This window comes from Somniosus microcephalus, chromosome 14 (genome assembly GCF_052327205.1).
Source record: "Somniosus microcephalus isolate GS21.2 chromosome 14, FLI_Smic_1.0, whole genome shotgun sequence".
In the NCBI taxonomy this organism is placed as follows: domain Eukaryota; kingdom Metazoa; phylum Chordata; class Chondrichthyes; order Squaliformes; family Somniosidae; genus Somniosus; species Somniosus microcephalus.
This window is the reverse complement of record NC_141000.1, coordinates 76269925-76296072: the sequence shown is the minus strand read 5'-3', so window position 1 is coordinate 76296072 and position 26148 is coordinate 76269925.

Below are 26148 nucleotides of genomic sequence, written 5' to 3'. Positions count from 1 at the left end.
CATGCACTGATGGAAAATGCTGGGGCTGTTGTGAAAACCCTGTGGTAAGCAGTTCCAAGTGTACTGTTGCCCTTTGAATGTAAAGGCAAACTTGTACTGGTCCTCCCGCCGCAGCGGAATGGACCAAAAACCATTCGAGATGTCCAGCACCGTGAATGTGGTCGCCGATGCTGGAATACTCCCTATTAAGTCTGCAACTGCTGCTACCGTGGGCACGCAGGCCGGGATATTACTATTGAGGACTCTGTAGTCTACCGTGGCTCTCCACGAATTGTCCGGTTTCTTTACCGGCCATAATGGGGAGTTTACGTGGGTGGCTATCGTCCTCAACACGCCCTGCTGTACCAATGAAGATATTGCTGTCTCCATGTCGGGTTCTGCCTCCTTGGGGAAATTATACTGCCTTTGGGGTCGGATCATGGGGTCCCCGTCTACGCTGACTTCGAACCCAGTGACTCTCCCGCAGTCGTGCTTGTGGGTGGCGAACGCGGTCAGATTTTCTGACACACGCGCCTGCAAGTCCGTTGGGACGTTTGTTATCATGAGCTCGAGATCGTAACCTCTTGACGGCTTCATAGTGCACAGGGTCCCCTTTTCTTCCTTCCCCGGGATTACGACTACCTTACCTAAACCGCCCTCGGCTCCCCAGAGACAGTGATTTCTCAGGTCCACGAGGATCCCGTGTTCCACCAAGAAATCAGCCCCGAGGATGCCTTTTCCCCCCCCCTCATTCCACTTCAATAGGATGCACGTCCATGTGGTGTGGAGCGCTCCCAACTGAATGGAGAGCGGGAGGGAGTACGCGCCAGCCTGTTCTCTACCTGTGAAACCCGCTACTAAATATGGAGCCTGGGCGGACAGAGGTGAGGCAAAAGGTTTGTCCGTGTGGATCACGGTACACGAAGCTCCCGTATCCAACAGGTAACTACCCCTTTGTTTCTCCACCTCCATCTCCACCACAGGTCTTCTCCAAGCGTCATAGCGGAGCGGACACAAGTAGACGGGCTGCGCGGGCATCAGTCATTTAGGTGTTTCGGCTGGGGTCTCGGGGGCGATAGGGCTGTTAGCAACCGCTACCTTCCCCTGCCAGGTCATCAGAGACCGCATAGTCTCCAAGACTGACTCGATCGCAGCGGGGTCCACAACCGCACCACCCCCTTTAGTCGGGGCAGAGGCTACGGTTGGGTTCTGGACTGGTGTTGGGGCAGCGGCCTGCACTTGTGGTTGTGCTGGTGTTGGGTAAACTCTCGGGCCGTTGGCGACTCGGGCTTGGGCTTGATCTTGGGCTGCGGCGAACGCTCTCTCCCTCTTATCCTTCCAAGGATTCCTACAGTCCTTGCGCCAATGACCCTCCTTCCCACACCCATAACAACTGCTATTGGCTTGAGGAGGGCGATTTCCCTCCTGACGCCATTCCCTTTTAGCAGAGGCTGCGGGCCTCACCTCATGCACCTTTCCTTTTACAACAGGCGTTTTCTTGCCCTTGTTATTCCTATAACTGATCGTGAGCTGATCTAGCACTAGATCCTCCGTGGAGCGGGCGTTGGTGGGGTCAAACCATGCTTTGGCCTGTTCCTTCACTACTGGCAGGCAACCTGCTACCAGGCACCGAAGCCAGTGAGCCCTTTGTTCGCCATCCAGCCTGGCCCGGGCCGGCCCGCCTGGGCAGCTGCGCCGATACACTGGCCACAACCTGTCGGCGAAAACCCGTGGGGGTTCTCCCTCTAGCTGCACTGTCTTTTCTAAACGGAGGAACGGAGTTCCGTCCCCCTCTCCCATGATCTCCAGAATCTCATCCCGTAGCAACTCATAGTCCCTGTGCCCTCTCTTGCTCTCATCAGGGAGACACTGGAGGAGCGAACTGTCCAGGGAGAACAGCAGCATTTTAGACTGTTCAACCCCGTCGCAGTCATTGACTGCTGCGGTCTGCTCCACGTCCCTGAAATGCACGGAGGGATCTCCTGACTCGGAGAGTTTTGGGATGTGACTTATCATCTCTCTTAGCTGTCGTGCGCTATGAGGCATTATGATCTGACTCTCAAGGGGTCCGTCATCGCCATTTTCTTCATTTGGACCGAGCTTCCGGTGCCTCGTTGGACACAACGGCGCTGGCCCCGACTCTACTGTCTGGGGTTGCTCTACCTCAGGGCTCTCTTCCTCTACCGTCTCCGTCTCCTGTCCCGGAGTCCAAGACTCCTCATAGGCAGGAGGCGCAGAGGGTTCGGGGGTTGGTACCCCAACTGCCTCTTGTGGAATCGGTCTTTTGGATTCCTTGGCTAGCAACAGCTGACTCGCTGGTGGATTTATGAGACACACCAACCCGTTTGCCTTCGCTAGGGCCTTTCTCAGGTCCTCTAGCTCCCGGCGGCAAGCGCTGTGGTCGGTGTTCTCAGATCTATCCTCCATGGCCATCTTATATGCTGCCCTGGCTCCCAGGAGCTTTTCCTCTTGGGCATCTACTTGTTTGGCTAGACGGAAACACCTCTCTCTCATTCTACCTTCACTGGCCTTGGCCTCAACGACCTGACATTTTAAATATTCTACCCGGGTTTCGTGGCAGCGAATTACAGAGCGGCGTTCCTGATTCAGCGCGTCAAGTGATTCAATCAGTTTTTGACCTCCCGCAACCTTTTCCTCTACGTCTTTAAGCAAGCCGTTGATCTGGACTGTCTGTGCTGCAACTACCTGGTCCAAAAGCTGGACTTGCTTCTTGTAGCACATCAGCCAGACCGCCTTTTCTACAGATTTCTTATGCTCTCTACCCGCTGTCCACTTGATGGCTGTGTCTAGCGGGCGCCTATCCCTTAATAGATCAGATATCCATTGTTTTGTGAGGTTGACTTTTCCGAAAACATAATCTGCTATTCTTTCATCCATCACATTTCGTTTATTCAGATCTTGATCTAACACACTACTTTCCTGCTGCCAAGGTCCTGCCGCGGTCGCCATTTCTGTAGGGGTTTTTTCCTGCTCTCTTGCCCGTTCTGGCCTCCTGCCAGGCTTCGTGCAAGAATTACCCTTGAGTGGTTCGACCCACTCCCCCTACGGTTCTAGACCTTGGACTTAGATGCAGAGAACAGTAGTGCAGAGAAAAGGACTCAATAGACCAGGCTGAATAGCATGAAATGGATGCTTTTATTTTTAAACAGTTTGAAGCATTACAAAATACATGTCATAGGCACAGATTAAAGTAACTACAATCATGCACAAATTTATGAACTTGACTCTATGGAAATGGGGAACACACGGCACATCGTAAAAGGGGAAACACATTACGATTTCCCTTAACTCCCTCCCCTATACCTAAACTAAGTTTCGACCTGGGGAACCTGGGATCATGCTCACCACTCTCGAAATCGCGAGAAAGGGGGGTTCGCAGCCCTTTTGGCACCGCTTTCCGTCGTCACGTGGATTTGGAAACTTCTGGCACAGTCGATATTCTCTCTCTCTCTCTCTCTCGAGGCGATGGGGTAGACACAGCCTCGATGAGCGCTCGTCAAGGTTGAGATCCACTAAGCCTGTCGTGGATTTTTGTTCGTGGAGTAGAACAACAACCCAATGGGATGTTGAGACACGGAAGTGTCAGGCCCGGACTGTCTTTTTGTCTCCGGCCTGGTCGGTTCTCCAGAGGGTTTCTTCTCCGTCGGCCTGGGTCGTCGATGATCTCCCGACCCCAGTACCCGGGCCACCCTCGTCGTCTTCTCGTCGTGGCCGAGCCTTGTTTGGCTGAACACCGACCACGTTGTCTTTTTACCGAAACCGTCCATCTTTAAAAAGACGAAAACGTTTTCATCGATTCTGCATCTGCCGAAGTGGAAGAGGCGCCGATCCTGCCACCGTCCGAAGAAGTTGAAGTCACGTATATGGACTTTCAATCCACAGTTATACTCTTTTGGAACAGTCTTATCTCCCGCCAAATCATAGTCCTGTCTTTGTATTAATTTTGGCGGGCAGAAATCTCTGCAGGGGCGCTTTGTCTTGTAACGGAGCCGGTGATAACTTAAACTGGCCTTCCTGGCCGATAATCTCTTTTAATGTCTTTTGCATTGTCACCGCGGCTCGGTTCGCATATTGATCGGTCCGGAGATTTTCCTTGATGGCTGCTAAACGGTTTTTCCTTTGTACAATAAATGGGTATGAGTGATTTTGCATTGTCCGCCCATATCTTGATGGGCCCCATCCTGTACTTGTAATCCATTGAATATGTATGCTGTTCCTCTGAGTTTCGGTTCCCAGATACTGGCTTTCGCGGGCTCACTGTCTTCAATCCACAAGCCTGTCTGGCTTGCAGTAACAGAAATAAAATGGTTCATAAACTGATCACGGGGCCTGGCGGCCATTTTGTATGCCCTTTTATCAAAGGTTTTTCTGTGCAAGCTTACTTTGGTCAATAAACAGTCTTATTTTATCCAGTTTTCTTGCGTGATTTTTGCTGAAAATTGCGAATCTTACACCCCCCGCAATGCTAATGAGTGCGAAAGGAATGGCTTGGGCATTGAAGGGATGCTTTATGGTGCTGGTGTGGGGTGGTGCCAACCTGGCGCATCATGTGACAGCCAGGGTGTACAGCGTCAGGTACAGTAAATGTGGCCACGGTGAGGCCATCCCTGGTGTCCCGGGCAGTAATGTGCTCGGGTGCTGATGCCCTTTATCCTGTGCAACATCAGTTGATTGCGGAGAAGGTTGGTGTTATTGTTGGTGCTGCTGGTGTGTCTGGTGCTGCTGGTGTTGGGGCTGGTTGTGGTGGGATTCTGAGGACCAAGGTGACACAGTATAAACCATACCCATTCTGATGTAATAGATGGTAGGTGAACTTGAGATGACAGAAGCAATCTGTTAATGGTGAGAGAATTTGTTCCAATGATGTGACACTGGATACAGAGTTTGCTCCAAACACTTGCAACCTGCATAAAGCTCAATCTGTCTTCCAAATACAGTAAGAAACAGCTTCTGAGCTTGGAAAGTGAACAGCTGTGAGATGGAAGCTTTTATAGCACATTTGCAGCTGTCAAGTAATGAGAAGATTACATGGCCATTCAACTCCCGACCTCCTTACCTGACGTGATCCCCGAGCAGCGTGGACCCCATAGGCAACCTTGTAAAATGTAAAGGTGAGCTCAAAATAGTTCTAAATGGGCTGTTAACAAGGTCACAATGACCTGAATTGCCTCCCCCACCGCTGTGTGTCGGGTCTGTTTAGTGCTGACAGACCCGACATTTGGGAAAGAGGCATGACGGCGAGTTGACAGCGGAGTCCCGGCCCGTTATCAAAAAAATTTTTTTCCCACCCAACCCGCCACCGAACGCGCCCGCTGACCCCCTGGAAAATTCACCCCTTAGTTATGTATATCTGAAGCCACAAACTGTGTGAGTGGAGCAACAGCATCCCTTAAGTAAGACTGTACCCTTCTTGTTTCTAGATGTTAATTCAAGGCAGGCGTCTCTTAAGTAATTGGATACAAGCTGACTAATTTAATTATGATGTCAGTTTCAGGAAAAAATGGCCTGAGTTTACCCAGCCCAGGAATGGGAGGAACCTTTGTGCTCCGAAGCCTATACAACAGAACCGTAGACACTCAAATGTTTGTTCTGGTCTACGGCTGTGAATGACTGTTCTTTGGACTGTATGTGACAAGGAGATATGTGCATTATGGGAGGGGGCTGCGGGTGGACAAGGAAATGATTAGATAAGCTCTTTTGAGGATAACATTTTTGAGCTTTTAAAACGTGTTTTTTCCTGCACCTCAATTTTTTCTTTAATCTTATAATAAAGAATATAATAAAGCAATAGTAGAGAAATGATCAACTCTAAAAAATTGTTCATTACCATTTCTTAGCCAGATATTTTGGTAACTCAATGGCCTAGAAATTCACTTTGGGCCCGCCAGCTGGCATGCGCCCAAAAGTTAGCGCTGAGCGCGGAGCCAGTTGCGCCCGTCAGATATTCAGTTTTTGCGCCCCAAGTCGGAACCGGGCGCTATTCCAGGGTGTGCCCGCCCCCGCTTGGGGCGCTGAAACTGAATTTCAGCGCTCTAGGCGCCGCTGCGCCACCCGCTGCGGTGCGGCAGGCTGCGGTACTGCAGGCCTCCTCCTTCTCTTAAGGGGGAGGTGCCTGCAACGGGGAGATCGCCGCTGGATAGTGCCGGCAAATGAGCCCGGCACCACGGAGAAGTGCCGGGTTCGCGGGGGGGGTGGAGGAGGCCGGGGAAGGAGGTGCGGGCAGGCGGCTGCCGAAAAAGCGGCCGGCCGCACCTCCACCTTAAAGCGCCCCACTAAGGCTACAGGACGGCCTCGTTTTCTGATCGTTGTTTGCGGCCGCTGCGGAAGAGACGGCCGCAACTAAATATGGCGGTCGGGCCGGTAGCGGGGCACTGCGCACACCGATGACGTCATCGGTGGCGGCGCAGGGCTACTGGCTAACGCCGCCATTACCGCAGCGCTGAATATCGGCGAAAGCTCAGCAAGTGGCGCAAAAGCCCTCTTTGGGCGAAAACTGGGCGCAAAGCCTACTGAATTTCTAGCCCTTTATTTTCAACAGAAATTTACAGCTGTTTTGGTCACTGTTTCAAAATAAGTATAAAAATAATTAAAGCCAGGTCATGTACAATAAAGCGAGAGAGCCTTGGCTCAGTGGTAATGTTCCCACCACTGAGACAAAAAGTTCTGGGTTTGAGCCCACTCCAGATCACCCTGGCAAGCGGAGATGAGAGTTGGGGCCTCTGAATACATCAAATGGGAGTGGAGTAGTGACCCCCCATTGAATCTAGCCAGTCCCCCGGTCGGGCTAATAACCTGTCCACATAAAAAGGGATCTTTGTTAAGAACACAACCCAGAGCATGATCTGCTTCTTCTGTTGCACCTCCCAAACCCGCGACCTCTACCACCCAGAAGGACAAGGGCAGCAGCTGCATGGGAACATCACCAGCTCCAAGTTCCCTCCTGCCTTGGATATATATCGCTGCTTTTTCATCGCCACTGGGTCAAAATTCTGGAACTCCCTACTTAGCAGCGTTGTGGGAGCACCTTCACCACATGGTTTACAGTAGCTCAAGAAGAAGGGCCACCACCAGCCTTTCGAGGGCAACGAGGGTTGGGCAATAAATGCCGGCCTTGCCAGCGACACCCACATCCTAAAATTGAAAATAAATGCAAAAATGGTGGAAGAAACGGGTTGCCTCAAGGCTAAGCACAGAAGAGAAGATGAATGTAAAATAAAGGGCAGTAGAATTGAGATGTGGCTTCTACCACAGATCCTTATCTGTACTTTAGTGACCACCTATTACACCTACCATCATGAAAATTCAACTAGACAGATGCCATGGGCTAGATTTTCTTATTGGGAAGAATTAGAAGACTCCTTGTGCCTGCAATGTAGCAACACTTGGCCTCGATATTAACACCTCCACGACGGACAACAGAGGGTCGGAGGGGTTAAAATGAAAATAACAGGGAACGCGACCCTAACCCAGTGCGCACATGCCTGTTGCTGTTTTTACGGCTGTGCGTTTGTGGTGTCCGAGTGCCCCACCATGGTGAGGTGGGACACTTCATTAACCTATTTAAATCCACAGTGCAATTGGGAGCACAATTTAAATTTCACAGATGCCACACGGTTTTCCCAGGGGTCGGGTAACCCAGTAGTGAAAGGGAGACAGGAGCTGCCGGCTCAAGAAGGTGCTTTTTACAGCACAGTAGGAACATCAGTGCTCGCCTTGGCCCCTCAAGGAAGCCTTCGGCCTCCCCTCTGCCGATTGCAGCCTCTCTCTCCTCGTTCCCGACCGCCAACCTCCCCCTCCCCCAGCCGCAATGTCCGATCTTCCTCCCCCCGCCCCCACACCACGATGTCTGATCTTCCCCCTCCACTCTGATAGCCTCCAGGCGATCGTGGTCGATCCCAATATCCCAAGCCCCGATTGATGACCTCTCCATGCCGCAATTGCGACCGACCGACCTCCCCCCACAACCGCCCAAGCCCCGAACATCCCCCCTCCCGATTGCCGGGGTCTGTTCCCAAGGGTCCCCGGCTGCAGCCTCCTGACGCTGGTTTTCCCTCTGGCTAGGGTGTCAATTTGGCTGGCTGCCAAACGGAAAACGGAACAAAAAATGATAATGAGGTCCTGCCATTAAATTCTGCAGGACCGCCGTGTCTCTGGCCTTAGCGGGTTCGTCAGCCATTTTTGGCATCCCCTCCCCCACCCTTCCCGCCTCCCTGCCAATATTGGGACCATAAGTTTTCACTTTTAGTATGGTGGTAATTCTATCTGCAATTAATTCAAGCATCCAAATGCATAAAAGTTAAAACCTGGTTCTTTAATGAGTTTCATGAATTGATCATGATTTTCCCTTGACCTTCAAAGTCTATTGCTTGCACATGCTGGTGAAAAGAAGTGGAAAATAGCAGGCAAGGAACAAGTATACAAAATCCTTCAGAACTGCTGGTGAATAAAAAACAAATTAATTTTTGATTAGAGAAGACACGCTCCAGTTAACATAAGAATTAGGGTCAGGAGTAGGCCATACGGCCCCTCATAAATCTGATGCAGCCTGAGCAAAAATAGTTCATTTCATAAATACTGTGTCACACTCATTTTAGCGGATAAATAAAGTGCCGTTTTAACTACTGGACAAGCAATCCACTCCTCAGCTTTAGTTAATTCTGTAAAGTAAAACAGATAAATTGTCATTGAAGCCCCTTTTAAAAGCACCTCATTCATTAACTTAAAGGCAATGAAGGATTAACAAGATCATCACAAAGAGCAAGGCAAATAACTTACCTATCCAATGCCAGCTGTTAACTTGTTGTGCACGCATAGTGGGCTTTCTAGGCAGCTCTGGTTTCCTTCATTGGCTCTATCTGCTTAGTGAAATATGTCCTTTTGTGCAACACAACATCCAATTGCCAACAAATACACGTATGATTTCAAGCAGATTCAAAAGTATTTACCACAAGGCCTTCTGCTATTCAGAGTTGATCCTTGCACACCATTTATGTACTGCACAACAACAACAACTTGCATTTATATAGCGCCTTTGTGGTAGTAAAATGTCCCAAAGGCATGGATGAGGGTTTCAGCAGCAGATGAGCTGAGGCAGGGGCGGAGACAGGCAATGTTATGGAGGTGGAAGTAGGCGATCTTGGTGATGAAGAGGATATGGGGTGGGAAGCTGAACTCAGGGTCAGATAGGACGCCAAGGTTGTGAACAGCCTATTTTAGCCGCAGACAGTGGCCAGGGTGAGGAATGGAGTAATTGGCTAGGGAACGGAATTTGAGGCAGGGACCGAAGACAATGGCTTCACTCTTCCCAATATTTAATTGGAGGAAATTTCTACCCATCATTATACTCTCATCCAACACAGTTTGAAGGTCGAGAGCTGGAGTGACAGTTTGAAGGATGAGAGCTGGAGCGGAACCCGGTTACCAGGACGCCAAGTTGGACAGCCAGGAGTAATGTGCAGGCCAGGTGTGTGGAAGAAACCGAGGGGAAACATCGAGAAAAACTGAGAGGAAACATCGAGAAAGACAGAGGAAACATCGAGAGAGAGGGGAAACATCGAGAGAGACCAAGATGGAAACATCGAGAAAGACTGAGGGGGCACTTTATTTATTTAATTTAATTAATTAATTAATTAAATTTATTTAATTATAAGTTGTGAGTTCCTCACGATGCTCTCCCAGTGCGGCCACCCTGTAACCAGAGATTATTCTAGAAGCCTGGGTAGAAATATCAATGTAATTACTGTAGAAATTACTTTTTTTACATTATTGCTTGTTCATTTTATGTGCTGTCTTTTTATGTCTTTTATTTATTTTATGTCTGCTTTATTTATATTTAAAGTATGTATGCGTGTATATGTCGGTATGTGTTTTTTTGTGATGGTGCCGATGAAGATGGCTGCCGCCCTTGCGAGCTCCGTGCGTACCAGGCAGCTAAGTGTTCTTGCTGCTTGGTGCTCTCTGCTCGTCAAGAAAAAAGCATTTCACTGACTAGATTACACTTCTTGTATTTAGTTATGTGACCAATAAAATTGAAATTGAAATTGAAATTGAATTGAAGTTCGCTATTGCATGTTCATCTGCTAATTCAGGGAACCTATTTTGTGTTCATCCTTGTGTTTGCTCATAAAACCCAGTTTCAAGATGACATTATGTAACTCTTTTAATGAGTTTTTGAACTGTAGTTGCTTTAAAGCCAAAAGTCAAAGGATATGGGACATAATCTTCTGTATGGTAGGTAGCACTGAGCTTCCAATGGCAAGTGTTAGCACAAAATCTACCTAAACTCCATTTTTGTCCTCCCAGCTCCAGAATTGTTAACTGAATTATTTAAGGTTTCAGGTTCCCTGATGGCTCAGTGGAATATGTGGTGCAGAACCACACAGATTTGGAAACCACACAGGTCCAATCTCTACAGTTATCTGATTGAAGCAGAACTATTAAACTACTATGCTCAGTAAGATATAATCAACTACTGTATATGACATCAGGTTATCTGAAAAATATGTACACATGCATCATATCTCATGCAATATCCAACATTTTTTCTAGTGGGTTGTAACTTCTATTCTTTTCACTCAACAGGAAAACATTTTTTTTTAAAGTGCAATATTGGGGTTTGGTAGAGAACAATATAAAAGTATTTCAAATAAAAACATTCTCCCCGTGTTTGCGTGGGTTTTCTCCGGGTGCTCCGGTTTCCTCCCACAGTCCAAAGATGTGCAGGTTAGGTTGATTGGCTATGATAAATTGACCCTTAGTGTTAGGGGGATTAAAATATGTGGGGTTACGGGGATAGGGTGGGATATGTGTTGGTTACGGGGATCGGGTGGGATATGTGTCGGTGCAGGCTCGATGGGCCGAAATGGCCTCTATCTGCACTGTGGGGTTTCTGTGATTCTGTGAAAAGACGAAAGATACAATAATGCTTAACAATAACAATAGATGATAAAATGCATGAAGGACTGTATAACCTTAGAGAACCTTGAATGGCCAATTTGCTTTCCTGTTCCCCTGCTGTACATTTGCTAATCATCAGGGGGTTTTCACCTTTGACCTCCTCCAAAATATGCATGAGTTCAGCATTCCCGAACTACCTGTCATTGACAAGAATCATTGACTGTTAAGCATACATCAACCAGAAGCCACCTCCTCTGTTGTACAGTACAGTGCTGAAATGCCTTTAAATATTAATAGACTAAAGAGCTGCAGTTCCTAAGGAACTGTTCACTTTTCACCTCAGACTCAGATATAAGAACTGGATTTGCCAACTTCCCCATGTAGTCATGCATTAACTTTCAAAAGCACTGAAGTAACACTGAAGTTGTAGGGGGGATTTTCCTGGCCACGCGCCCAGGCACACTGGATCACCTGAGCACAGCGAGTCTCAGAATATCAGCCGTGTTTCTTTATAGATGTGCCTCTGACCAGCCACAATGTCCAATATTCGCTGCACTCAGGTGATCCAGTGTACGTAGACCCACGGAAATCATCCCCATAGATTCGACTTTTTAAAATAAATTATAGGTTACATATACAGCACAGAAAAATCTGAAATCTGAAATAACAACAGAAAGTGCTGGAAACACTCAGCAGGTCAGGCAGCATCGAGGAGAGAGAAGCAGAGTCAACGTTTCGGGTCGAACCCATCGTCAGAACTGGAAAAGGTTCGGGGGGAAAGATTTTTAAGCAGGGGCAGGGAGGAGGGGAGGAAAGAACAAAGAGAAGGTCTGTGATAGGATGGAAGGCAGGAGAGATTGATTGACAAAAGGGGTGATAGTGTAAGGCAAAAGGTAATAGGACAAGTTAAGAAACAAAATATGGCTCTAGATGATGTGTGGATGATGATGGCAGCAACATTAACAGCTACCATGTGAGGAAATAGGAGAGGAAAAAAGAAACCACAGGGGGGGCAATATTAAATCTGTAATGAACATCTTGGGTGCTGACACTTTACAGACAAATAAACTCCTTATACAAGCTTTATTATAACATGCAGTTTTAGTATTCAGCTGTAAACATTTTATTTTTTGGAGTGAGAAGGAAAGGTTTCAACCTCTCATCTGTTTTTTATTGCATTCTTAAGTGACCTTAGAGAAAGCTCTTCAAGCTCAAACCTGAATTAGAAACATAGAAGATAGTGGTTAGCACTGTTGCCTCACAGCGCCAGGGACCCGGGTTCGAATCCGGCCTCGGGCGACTGTCTGTGTGGAGTTTGCACATTCTCCCCGTGTTTGCGTGGGTTTCCTCCGGGTGCTCCGGTTTCCTCCCACAGTCCAAAGATGTGCAGGTTAGGTTGATTGGCTATGATAAAAATTGACCCTTAGTGTTAGGGGGATTAAATACACGGGGATAGGGTGTGATATGTGTTGGTGTAGGGGTTACGGGGATCGGGTGGGATATGTGTCGGTGCAGGCTCGATGGGCCGAAATGGCCTCTATCTGCACTGTGGGGTTTCTGTGATTTCTGTGATAAGAGCAGGAGTAGGCCATTCGGCCCCTCGAGCCTGCTCCGCCATTCAATGCGATCATGGCTGATCATCCAAATTCAGTACCCGGTCCCTGCTTTCTCCCCATACCCCTTGATCCCCCTTAGCCTTAAGAAATATATCCAACTCCTTCTTGAATATATTTAATGTATTGGCCTCTACTGCCTTCTGTGGTAGAGAATTCCACAGGTTCACCACTCTCTGGGTGAAGAAATTCCTCCTCATTTCTGTCCTAAATGGCCTACCCCTTATCCTTAGACTGTGACCCCTGGTTCTGGACTCCCCCAGCATCGGGAACATCCTTCCTGCATCTAGTCTGTCCAGTCCTGTCAGAATTTTATGTTTCAATGAGATCCCCTCTCATTCTTCTATACTCCAGCGAGTACAAGCCCAATCGACCCAATCTCTCCTCATACATCATTCCTGCCATCCCAGGTATCAGCCTGGTGAATCTTCGCTGAACTCCTTCCATGGCAAGAACATCCTTCCTCAGATAAGGCGACCAAAACTGCACACAATACTCAAGATGCGGTCTCACCAAGGCCCTGTACAACTGCAGCAAGACATCCTTGTTCCTGTACACAAACCCTTAATTTATTCATGGTCACTATAAGCATAACCTGTTCTCATATCTACAGCTTATTCTTTTACTTGTACTCTTTAGTGACCCTAGTAAAGAAAGAGAGATCTTGCACTTATGCAACCTCAGGGTGTCCCAAAGTGCTTCACAGCCAATTAACTCGTTTTTGAAATGTAGTCACTGTTGTAATGTTGGGAAACACAGCAGTCATGAGATAAATAACCAGATAATCTTGTTTTGCTGATTGAGAGATAAATGTTGGACAGTACCCTGGGAACCCCTCCCCCCTGCTCTTCATCAATTAGTGGATTAGGATCTTTGATGTTCATCTGAGAGGGCAGATAGGGCCTTCGTTTAACATTCCATCCGAAAGACGGCACTTCCAACAGTGCAGCACTCCCTCAGTACTGCACTGGGGTGTCAACGTGGATTATGTGCTCAAGTCTCCACAGCGGGGCTTCTGACTCAGAGGGGAGAGTGCTACCATTGAGCCAAGTCTACTTCTCAAATCCAGCTGGTCCCACCTCTCTCCAAATCCAATGGAGTAACGTACAGGGGAGTGAATCAATCACTTCTGTCACTGTTCAGTGTGTTGCCTGTGAGTCATGGTGAAGTTGAAAATGGAAACATACAGGGCTGAATTTTAATTCCCAAGAATGGGTGGATTGGGGTCAGGCCAGAGGTTAAAATTCAAAAAATCTGAAAGAGGAACCCAACCTGCCTTGAACCTGCCCACTTCTGGTTTTAACGGAGGCGGGACGAGGAGCAAGCGACCAATCTGGTCACAGGAGGCAGGTTGGTCATTTAAATATTATATTGAGGCTGCCTGCCTTCATGTTAACAGTCATTCTATTTTTAACCACAGTCGGCTGGGTTTCCCAGACCTTAGGAAACCCGGCAGGTGAAAGGAGGTGAGAAGGGCTGATTCCATGAAGTAAGTGCCTTTCCAACACTGCTTGTGGGCCAGTAGGAGTAGGAGCAGGAATGTTTCCTCCAGGATCATCAAGCTAACCAGTAAACACCACCCCCGCTCACCTCCCCCCCGCGATCTGTCTGCTCCCCCCACCCTGACCACCATCTGCTCCCCCCCTACCACTATCGGAACCACCCCCGTAATCGGGACCAACCCCCCCACCACGATCCGGATAAACCCCCCCCACCCCCACTCTGCGATCAGAACTCCCTCCCTGGATTGGGACCCCCCCCACACGATCTCTCAATTTCCCCCCACCCCCACTAGACCTACCTGCTCTCCTCGGCTACGGCCTTGTGCTGCAGGCTTCACGCCCGACAGGCCTCTAGCCTGTCAATCAGGCTGCCAATGGACAGCAAACCGACAGAACAAAATATAAAGCAGCCCTGCAGTTAAAAACTGCAGGACATTTGGGAAGCCCGTTCTTTCAAAACACCTGCCACACGGAACGCGCCTCCAGGCTAAAAGCCAGGCCACAGTTGCAATCTACCCTTTCAGAGTAATCAAGCACCATGCTTGAAATTAATTTTTAAAATTTCTACAAATCCTATATTTTTAATTGACAGATTACTGGTGGTTGAAACACTTCTGCCATTCTACTACCAGTGACACTAATTCTGCCTCTTCAACATAAATTGTACTGCACACTTTTCTTTATTCTTGGTTACAACAAAAACCTGCACTTATGCACCACATTTAAGGTAGCAAAACTTCTAAAGCGCTTCACAGAACTGGAAAGAAAAAACTGGTGGCTGAGCCAAAGGTGGAGATATTACAAGCGGTGACCAAAAGCTTGGTCAAAGAGGATGGTTTTAAGGCGGGTCTTAATGGAAGAGAGAGAGGTGAGAGGTAGAAGGTTTTAAGGAGGGAATTCCAGAGCATGGGACTCATGCAGCTGGAGGCACAGCTGCCAATGGTGTGGTGAAGGGAGGCCGTGGTGAAGGGAGGCCATAGTTCGAGGAAGGAAAGTTCAGGGAGGAGTTGAAGCACTGGATAGGGAGGCTGAGACCATGAATGAATTTAAACAGAAGAATGAGAATTTTAAATCTGAGGCACTAGGGGACCAGGAGCCAATGTAAATCAGCAAGGACAGGGTGATGGGTGAGTGGGACTTGATGAAGGTTACGATGCAGGCAGCAGTTTTGCATGAGCTGAAGTTTACAGAGTGCGGAAGGTGATAGGTCAGCCAGGAGTGCATTGAAGCATGATAATGTTAAAGAGTAGGGGCTGGGTGAGTGACAGTGTGTGTTTGGGAAAAGAAGCCATTTCTAGAGATGCTGTGACTATGATTGGATAGGTAAGAGTGGTACTAAATGAGGGCAGTCCCACCATGCTGGACAACAGAGTTGAGGCATTGGAGGAGGAACAACGTGGTTGCCCATGTCAAAGGTTGCAGAGAGGTTGAGGAGGATGAGGAGGAAAAATGCACCACAGTCACCATCACAGAATTTTAACTGGGAGCGGGTTTCAGGTGGGTGGGCCAAGCTTCAAACCCGTTCAACGTCATCAGTGTGGTGTCTGAGCGATGCATCTGATTTTTATTCTTTTATGGGATGTGGGCATCGCTGGCAAGGCCAGCATTGATTGCCCATCCCTAATTGCCCTTGAGGAGGTAGTGGTGAGCCGCCTTCTTGAACCACTGCAGTCCGTGTGGTGAAGGTACTCCCACAGTGCTGTTAGGGAGGGAGTTCCAGGATTTTGACCCAGTGACAATGAAGGAACAGCGATATATTTTCAAGTCAGGATGGTGTGTGACTTGGAGGTGGTGGTGTTCCCATGCGCCTGCTGCCCTTGTCCTTCTAGGTGGAAGAGGTTGTGGGTTTGGGAGGTGCTGCCAAAGAAACCTTGGTGAGTTGCTGCAGTGCATCTTGTAGATGGTACACACTGCAGCCACGGTACGCTGGTGGTGGATGGAGTGAATGCTTAAGGTGGAGGATGGGGTGCCGATCAAGTGGGCTGCTTTGTCCTGGATGGTGTCGAGCTTCTTGAGTGTTGTTGGAGCTGCACTCATCCAGGCAAGTGGAGAGTATTCCATCACACTCCTTACTTGTGCCTTGTAGATGGTGGCAAGGCTTTGGGGAGTCAGGAGGTGAGACACTCGCCGCAGAATACCTAGCCTCTGGCCTGCTCTTGTTGCCACAGTATTTTTGTGGCAGGTCCAGTTAAGTTTCTGGTCAATGGTGACCCTCGGGATGTTGATAGTGGAGGGCTGATAACTTTAACTCCTGGGCCTTATTTGCATCTGATTGGCAGGCTGTCCAACCAATTGCTTCAGGAATGGGCAGCCACCCACTTTCATGGCGGGATTTCCAGTGGGCCTTCCAAGACTTATTTAAAGCGTGAATGCATCCATTAACATTCCTGGAAAGGTGGAATAGGGGGTGTGGTTGACTATCGTAGGATTAAGGTGTCGTGACAGCTGCTTACAAACCTGGCACAGACTTGCATGATACTGTTCCGGTGATCACAGACCAGCTGCATATTAATGGCGTGAAATCCCTTCCCATTGGCGAAAGCGCCTGGCTGGTCTTCCGTGCCTTAATGGCTACGTGAGTGCATTCTATAACCCCCTGCACATGAGGGAAGTTAGCCACTGCTGGAAATCTCATAGCTCTATCATTTTGACTGTAGGCATCCATAGGGAAGGTAATGTATTGGTTGGCACTAGAAAACAGGGCATTGGTGATCTGCTTAATGCACTTGTGCACTGTAGACTGGGACGTGTGGGAGATGTCCTCTATAATGCCTCAGAACAAGCATGAGGCAAAGAAGTTAGGGGCAGTGGTGACTTTCACAGCCACTGGCAAAGCACGGTCATCTGGGCCAGCAGGCAACAGATTTTATTGCAGGAGACTGCACAGATCAGTGACAGTCTGCCTGGAGAAGTGCAGCTTCCTCATATACTGCTCCTCAGACAGATCCAGGAAACTAATTGTGGGTTGGGTAAGGCCTTCTAAGAGCAAACCTCCTCACCTGCTGTCTTCTAACAGGCCCAACTGCCCCATCTCCTGGTTGTTCAGCCTGTGGCTATTGCTGCTTCTCTTCCTCCATCCAAATCAAAGCAGCAAGAATGACACCCATCATAAGTCTGAGTGCTTATGCGGGGTAAGAAAAGCAACAACAAAAAAATCAGGAAAAAGCAATCTCCAAGCTCAAATACCCCTTGGAAATCCAAAAGGCACAAGAGCACACAAACCCTATCATCTGAGTGCCTGGCGCTAAGTGTCCCTTTAAGTACTGCTTCCAGTGGCTCTCTGAAATCAATCCTGCTAGCTTTGACTCAGCGAGTGACGCTGGGCAGTACTTCCAATTTTTGGTGTTAATATTGCACTGGGGTCCTAAATACATCATAGGACCCCACTTTGCTTATATTTATGAGGCGCCTGCCTCCTTCATGTGGACGTTTGAGCTGTCTAAAGTAAGTGTGTGGTTAATATGGCAGTGGGCATAAATTGAGTGGGAACGAGCGGTAAGTACTCCCAGGCTATTTCAACTGTGCACCCACCCTGTTCCAACCAGGAGTGGGGGTGGTTAAAAATCCAACCTAATGTCATTTGTTTATAGTCTCGTCTCCAACTCTAGAGCTTACTGTCTACTCCTCACTAATGATATGAAATCTGCTCAATTACAGCAATGAGTCAGCATTAATGGTCCATACTTCAAGCTGCAATCTAGAATCCTTTCAGAGCTTCATTAGGAATGCTGCTGAAATAAACTATCACCATAATTATAGCATGCAATGGGAGTTTGTTGCCTAGCGACAAAAAGACGTCATAGCTCGTTTGTGCCTGCATCCCTCATAAGTTGTGAGTCTTCCACATGTGTGAAAGCACAAACTGTCACCATCAAGCATGGGATGGACCTGCACAGGTTTTAATGAATGCGGTTACAGAGATCAACTTTTATACGTGTGTGTCTCACAGAATACAATCCCTCTTAAAGAAACACTAAGGCCTCGATTTTCATTGGGCCGTGAGGCGGGCTTTGAGGTGGGCGGGGGTTTAAAATCGCAAAACCTGGGGGTCGCGACCCCCCCCCCCCAGCCTGGTTCCCGCCTCCACGCCATTTTAACCTAGGTGTGTCTGATGGACCCGAATCTGTCCCGCCTGCAACTGGCGGGACTGGTCTTTAGGGCCCTTAAACAGCACTGATTGGCCTTCATAATCCCAGTTTAACAGGCCCTTGCCTTTTTCCCACGTAAAACACGCCTGGTGGGGATGGCGCCTGTGAAACCTGGCGTGAACACTCTTGGCTTGCTGACTATCAGCTGCAGGTCCAACATTAAAGAGGAAATTTGATGAGTCATCATTTGCAGGTGGCAGGACTTTGTTGTCTCAGGCCTGGGGCAACTTTTACCAGGCCTAGCCACACCTGTGGAAGGTTGGAGTCTCACACACTTCTCCAGTGTGACCTCTTGCGAGACCCCTCTCGCCAACCTCACTCAGCGCTTCCTCAACTGAGGCATCTACCAGAAGCATGGGAGGCCTTTTTTTCCTTCCCTTCTTGGCATTAGAGGACCTCCAGCACCAGGCGTGGCAGCAGCAGAACCAGGCACAACAGCAGCACCAGCAACAGCAGCAGCAGCAGGAGCAGGAGCGACAGGCTGCTGTTCACCCACCTGAGGCAGCACAGGCCAGAAGGGGCCAGCGCATGGAAGCCCATCGGCGCAGGAGATACCCCCCAAACAGGGTCTACAGACACAGGGTCAGCTACCTCAACATGACTGAGCAGCAGTGCCAAAGGCGGCTCCGACATTCGCGACAGGTGGTGACTGACATCTGCGCAATGATACAGCAAGACCTGCAGCCCAGAGGACCAGGTGGACACTCCTTACCAGTGGCCAGCAAAGTCACCACCGCACTCAACCTTTTTGCCTCAGGCTCATTTCAGGGATCAGTAGCAGATATCAGCGGCATCTCCCAGTTGGCCGCACATACTTGCATCACGCAGGTAACCGATGCTCTCTTTGCCCTCGCGCACAATCACATCCATTTCACCAGGGATCGCGCAAATGTAACGGCGCGAGGCTGGATTAGCTCATCTGGCAGACTTTCCAAGGGTGCAGGTGTCATTGACTGCACACATGTGGCCCTTAGGGCACCCCATCGCAATCCAGGTATTTTTGTCAACTGCAAGGGCTTCCACTCTCTTAACGTTCAGCTGGTGTGTGACCACAAGAAGGAGATTTTGCATGTTTGTGCCAAGTACCCTGGCAGTTGCCATGACTCCTTCATACTGCGCCAGTCTAGTGTGCCTCCGCTATTCAGTCTGCCAGACCAACTTCATGGATGGCTACTTGGAGACAAGGGCTATCCCCTGAGGACTTGGCTAATGACGCCATTGAGGAGGCCAGCCAATGAAGCTGAGGAGCGCTACAACTCCAGCTACATTTCCACCAGATCCATAATCGAGCAAACCATGATGTCATATTCTGCGACTTTCTGACCGGAAATACTCAATTGCCAAGGCTTCCCACACGCTGGAAATCAATTGGCCAATTGTGAGGACCTGCGACCAGGAAAAGCTTGCGGGACAGACGGCATACTAAACGAGATGATTAAACACGCAGACGACAAACTGAAACTGGCTATCCTAAAACTCTTCAACTTGGTTCTGAGTGTCGGTTATTTCCCTGACATCTGGAACAAAGGACTCATAACACCCATATACAAAAGTGGGGACAAAATCGACCCAAACAACTATCGAGGCATCTGTGTAAACAGTAACCTGGGGAAGGTATTCTGTAGCATCATAAACAAAAGACTTATAAACTTCCTTGAAGAGCACAATGTCTTGAGTAAAAGCCAAATTGGATTCCTGCCAAACTATAGAACATCCGATCATATCTTCACCCTACAGACCCTAATTGACAAACACGTTCACCATAACAAAAGCAAAATCTACGCATGCTTTGTAGATTTCCAGAAGGCTTTCGACTCCATCTGGCATGACGGTTTATTCCTGAAACTTATCGAAAGCGGGGTAGGAGGGAAAACATATGATGTAATTAAATCAATGTATACAAACAATAAATGTGCAGTTAAAATTGGAGACAAACAAACAAAATACTTCCCACAGGGGCGGGGGGTGACGCAGGGCTCGCCAATCTCACCGACACTCTTTAATATTTACATTAATGGATTGGCAAAACTACTTGAACAATCTACAGCACCCGGCCTCACCCTATATGAATCCAAGGTTAAATTCCTCCTCTATGCCGACGACCTGGTTCTGCTGTCACCAACTAAGGAGGGTCTACAGCAGAACCTGGACCTGCTGGAGTCGTACTGCCAGACTTGGGCCCTGACAATAAATCCCCAAAAAACCAAAGTCCTTGTGTTCCAGCAAAGATCCAAACAACATGGACCCACAATAAATTTCACAGTAGGAACAACCAAAATTGAACAAACCACTCACTACACATACTTGGGCTTAAAAATCAGTTCTACGGGAAACTTCAAACTGGCTGTGAATGAACTGAAAGAGAAAGCAAGAAGGGCTTTCTATGCCATCAAAAAATCAATCCAAATAGAAATCCCAATTAGCATTTGGCTCAAAATTTTCAAATCAGTAATTGAACCAATTGCACTCTATGGCAGTGAGGTCTGGGGACCACTAACACAACAAGATTTTGCAAAATGGGACAAACACCCAATTGAGATCCAACATGCGGAATTCTGTAAAAGTATCCTCCGGACTCAAAGGAAAACAGTAAACAACGCATGCAGGGCGGAACTAGGCCAATACCCATTAATAATCACTATCCAAAAAAGAGCCACCAAATTTTGGAATCACCTACAAATGAGCAACCCCCAATGCTATCACTACGACGCCCTGAAATGCCAAGAGCTGACCATAAAGAAGAATACCCTCAGTCAACTAGTCCTGGGACTCAATAAAGTAACTAATAACAATACTAACAATAACCAGCCCCAGGACAGTGACAGGGTAACACAAAGAATTCGACCCAACACAATCGTTGCTAAGCAAAAGGAAAAATATCTGTCATATTGGGCAGAAACAACAAAAACCCAAAGCAAACTCAATTGCTACTTGGCCCTAAACAGACAATACAACATAGCTGATTACCTGACCATGGTAAAGGATAACAAACTGAGAAGAACCTTGACAAGGTACAGACTTAGCGAACATAGCCTAGCGATCGAAAAAGGCAGACACAGGCAGACCAGGCTGCCAAGAGAAGACAGGATATGCTCTCACTGCAGTCAGGGAGTAGTTGAGACAGAGATGCACTTCCTCACAGCCTGTGGAAAATATCAGGGCATCAGAGAGAATTTCTATCAAAAATTCTCACAAATATGCCCTGAATTCGGAAATCTGACTGACAACCAAAAACTCCCATTCCTACTGGGGGAGGAGAGAAGCTGTGTAACACTGGCGGCACACTATGTTACAGCTTGCCATGAACAGAGGGACAACCAGTAAACTAAGACAAGAGTATATATAAACAAGGCGAAAATATATTTATAAACTCAGGGATATACCTGTTTATACACTGTATGAATGGAACCGCGTTTATGTGTTCAACCATAAATGTATTTTGATGCTTTGGCAACATAAGATGTACCTTATCATGCCAATAAAGCGATTTGTATTGTATTGTATTGTGTTAAATTTGCATCAATCTCACAGACCCATTTACAATCGTGTCGGAATCACTAAGTTCAGGGAACCCGCCAATTCCCCGCACCTGAGATAAAATCGACCCCTAAATATGCCCAACCACTGTAATTTGCAGGAATTACTCCTCATTTTACTTTTTATCTGCAATCCCTGCTGCTTCTCTCAAGTGACCATTTTACATGCGTGAAACTAATCAGTAAGTGTCAGGATTTGACCACAAAGGGCATCACATCTGAGCACAATCAAACCTCCATACAGATGCACTTTCTAGCAGGGGTCACTGGACCTGCTCTGCCAATGGCTAGTTGAGTCAGGCAAACATGAGCAGTCCCAGATTTTATCCCCAGTCTGTGCTGGGTTAGCTGTTTTTAATAGTGTGATGCTATAAACTCTTGAAAATTCAATAGAACGAACAATTTTAAACATACAGCCGATGTTTGGACACTGGCGTAAGTGTGTGTGTACAGAGTGCTACTTTATCTGAGCAGAGAGCACTGCAGACCTGGCAGTAGAACGTACACTGCCGACCTACATGACACTGGTGACCAACATATTATATAGCACACCCATTATGGATTTACCCCATTTTTTCTTGGTTATGGTAGCCCAGTGGTTATGGTACTAGACTAGCAACCCAGGGATTATGAATTCAGATTCCACCATGACAAGTTATGAAATTGAATTTGATAAATCTGCTTATTTGTGGGTTAGCATGAAAGCTTTCAGATTATCATAAAAACCCAACTGGTTTATTAATGTCCTTCGAGGAAGGGAGCCTGCCCCCTCTACCCAGTTTAGCCTACATGTGTCTCTAATTCCACACTATGTGGTTGACTCTTAATGCCATCTGAAGTGGTCTAGAAAGCCATCCAATTGTAAACAATCATTACAAAGTTCAGTAATAAGAAGAAAATCAGATGGACCTATTTGGCAATGACCCCGGCATCGAATCAGGTTAAGACTAAGGAAATCTCGGCCCAGTCGATCCTGCAAAGTCCTTCTGACGAAGGGTCATCGACCTGAAACGTTAACTGTTTCTCTCTCTACAGATGCTGCCTGACCTGCTGAGTATTTCTAGCATTTTCTGTTTTTATTCCTTCTCACTAATATCTGGGGACTGGTGCCCAAGTTGGGAGTGCTGTCCTACAGACTAGTCAAGCAGCAGCCTGGCATAGTTGTACTCAGTGAATTCTATCTACCAACCAACATACCAGACTCCTCTATCATCAATGATGGGTATGTCCTGTCCCACCAGCAGAGGTGGGGCCACAGTGGTATACAGTTGAGTGGGAGTAGCTCTAGGAGTCTACAACATTGAGTCTAGAAGCCATAAAGTTTCATGGTTTCATATCAAACAAGATCAAGGAAGTCTCCTGGTGACCACCATCTACACTCCCCCATTCAATGGATGAGCGGGTATTCAACAACAACAACTTGTATTTATATAGCGCCTTTAACGTACTAAAAAGTCCCAAGGCACTTCACGGGAGCATTATCAACATTTTTTTACCACCGAGCCACATAAGGAGATATTAGGGCAGATGACTAAAAGCTTGGTCAAAGAAGTAGGTTTTAAGGAGCGTCTTAATGGAGGAAAGAGAGGTAGAGAGGCGGAGAGGTTTAGGGAAGGCACAGCCACCAATGGTGGATTGATTAAAATCAAGGTGCGCAAGAGGCCAAAATTGGAGGAGCACAGATATCTCGAAGGATTGTAGGGCTGGACAAGGTTACAGAAACAGGGAGGGGCGAGGCCATGGAGGGATTTGAAAACAAGGATGAGAATTTTTAAATCGAGGCATTGCCGGATTGGGAGCTAATGTAGGTCAGTGAGCACAGGAGTGATGGGTGAACGGACTTGGTGCGAGTTAGGATACAGGCAGCAGAGTTTTGGATGAGCTCAAGTTTATGTAGGGTGGAAGATGGGAGGCCACCCAGGAGAGTTTGGAATAGTCACGTCTAGAGGTAACAAAGGCATGAAAATCCATGAGAATGTAGCAGACATAGATAAAGGAAATGCAGTGGATGTAGTGTATATGGACTTTAGGAAAGCCTTTTGACAAGGTACTACACGGGAAATTACTAGAGAAGATGAAGGGATTTGGAATTGGAGAAGTATTTTAAAAACGGTTAGAAGGAAGAAAACAGGGAGTAGGAGTCCGGGCAATTTTTCAGTGTGATGCAAAGTGGGATAATGAGGTTCCACAGTTCTGGGGACAGTTCTATTCATTGTGTATAGCAATGATTTGGATATAAGCCTAAAGGAAGTAATGTCAACATTTGCAGACGATACCAAAGTAAGAAGTACAGCTAATTCTTCAGAAGACCAAACGTATATTTATAAGTTAGGGGAATGGACTAAAAAGTGGCAGATCGAATTCAATGTCAATAAGTGTGAGGTGATACATTTTGTTAAAAGAAAACAGCAATGATTATAATCTGAATGGAAGTAGGTTCGGTGCTGAGGAACAAGCAGAGGGATTTGGGGTAAAAGAAAATATAAAGACTTGCATTTATATAGCGCCTTTCACAATCTCAGGCCGTCCCAAAGCACTTTACAGCCAATTAAGTATTTTTGAAGTGCAGTCACTGTTGTAATGTAGGAAACACGGCAGCCAATTTGCACACAGCAAACTCCCACAAACAGCAATGTGATAATGACCAGATAATCTGTTTTAGTGATGTTGATTAAGGGATAAATATTGGCCAGGACTCCGCTGCTCTTCTTCGAATAATGCCATGGGAACTTTTCTATACACCTGAGAGGACAGTTGAGGTCTTGGTTTAACATCTCATCTGAAAGACGGCACCTCCAACAGTGCAGCACTCCCTCGGTACTGCACTGGAGTGTCAGCCTGGATTATAGGCTCAAGACTCAACCTTCTGACTCAGAGGCTCAGAGGTGAGCGTGCTTCCACCTGAGCCATGGCTGACAGATTCACAGGACATTCAAGGCAACACCTTAGGTTAATAATGCCATAAAAGAAGTTAATGTAATTCTACATTTTATCACAAGAGGTAGAGGGGGGAAAAATTTTGTACGCCAAGAGAATTACCGGTGTCACGTTAACGGCCGCTGAAAAAGGCCACAGCACTACCAGCCAAAATTTCGTGCTAGGGTTTGGCGATGTGGAGCACAGCACTAACTTACCGAGCAACGCCCTCCTGGTGCCATTAATGGAGGCCTCCAACCCAAAGTTCCCATCCGCAGTCGGCATTGCAGCTTCTTACAGCTGTGGAATCGAGGCTGTGGAGTTCACACGGCATTGTGGGCAATTAAAGGGCCTATGATTTAAAGGGGCAATGCATTCAGAACTAATAAAAATTACAATGTAGTGAAAAAATGCAGCTTTCAGCCCTTACTGCCTTTCAATAAAAAATTTACCATTAAAAAGAAGCCCAAAATGGGATTCTTCAGCACTTAATGCTGAATTCTCTTCCGAACCTCAAAAAATGGGATAAGTGCTTCAGCACTAACACAAATGACTCAGCAAGCCAGGGAAGGGGCACTCAGGGTCTTGCACACAGCACTCCAGCTTTGTGTAGGGGTTCAACACTGCAAGAGAGGTCCACTACCCACATGGGCCAGGAGGCCCTCCAGAAAGAAGGATGTGGGACTACATTACCGAGGCCATCACTGCCAACAGTGTCACCCCCACGACCTGGCTCCAGTGCCCAAAGAACCTTCAGGACCCCAGCCACTGGTCAAGGTCAGTGAATGCATCTTCAAAAGCTGTCTCCTACCAACTGCATCACTAGCCTCACACATTTCTCAACGCATGACTCCCCCCGACAATCACTCACCTATCAACAATCTGTACCAATCAGGAAGCACATCTCCCACTCCTAGCCTCACCTCACCCCCTTGGAGGAGATGGTGCTGGCCATTCTTGGCAAGGACATGGCTGAGCCCTTGGCCAGCGGCGGGGCTGAAAGGATACAAGATGCTGGTATCTTCATACATTATCCTCCTTCTCACATGCACCTGTTGCTTTCCCGCCCTTCCCTCACCATAACTCCACGCTTGTGCCTTCCTGATTTCACACACCCAAGAAATGCAGCCTGCATACCCAGTAGTTGACCAAGAAGAGGGAGAGGAGAGGAAGAAGAAGAAGAAGAAGACGATTGATTTGACACTCCCAGCCACCAGCAACTCAAGGTCAACCAGCAAGGTCATTTGCAGTGTCCCCCACTGAAAGTCAGCAGCTTTCCACCAGCCATGCTGTAGCCACTGGGGTAGCACTGCGTGACATCAGTAGGATAGGCAAAGGTACACCAAAGACAGTCACTAAGAGAATGCATAAGGGTGATGAGTTGATTTCTTGATGTCATATTGGATGGATAGATGTATAAAGTTGGATTGGAAAGTTTGCTTTATAGTGGCTAGTATTTCAGCATTGTGGTCAAGAGGATGCTGTGATGGCGAGTAAGAGAGAGAAGGAAAGGTGTGGGACTAATGTTGAAAGGGGA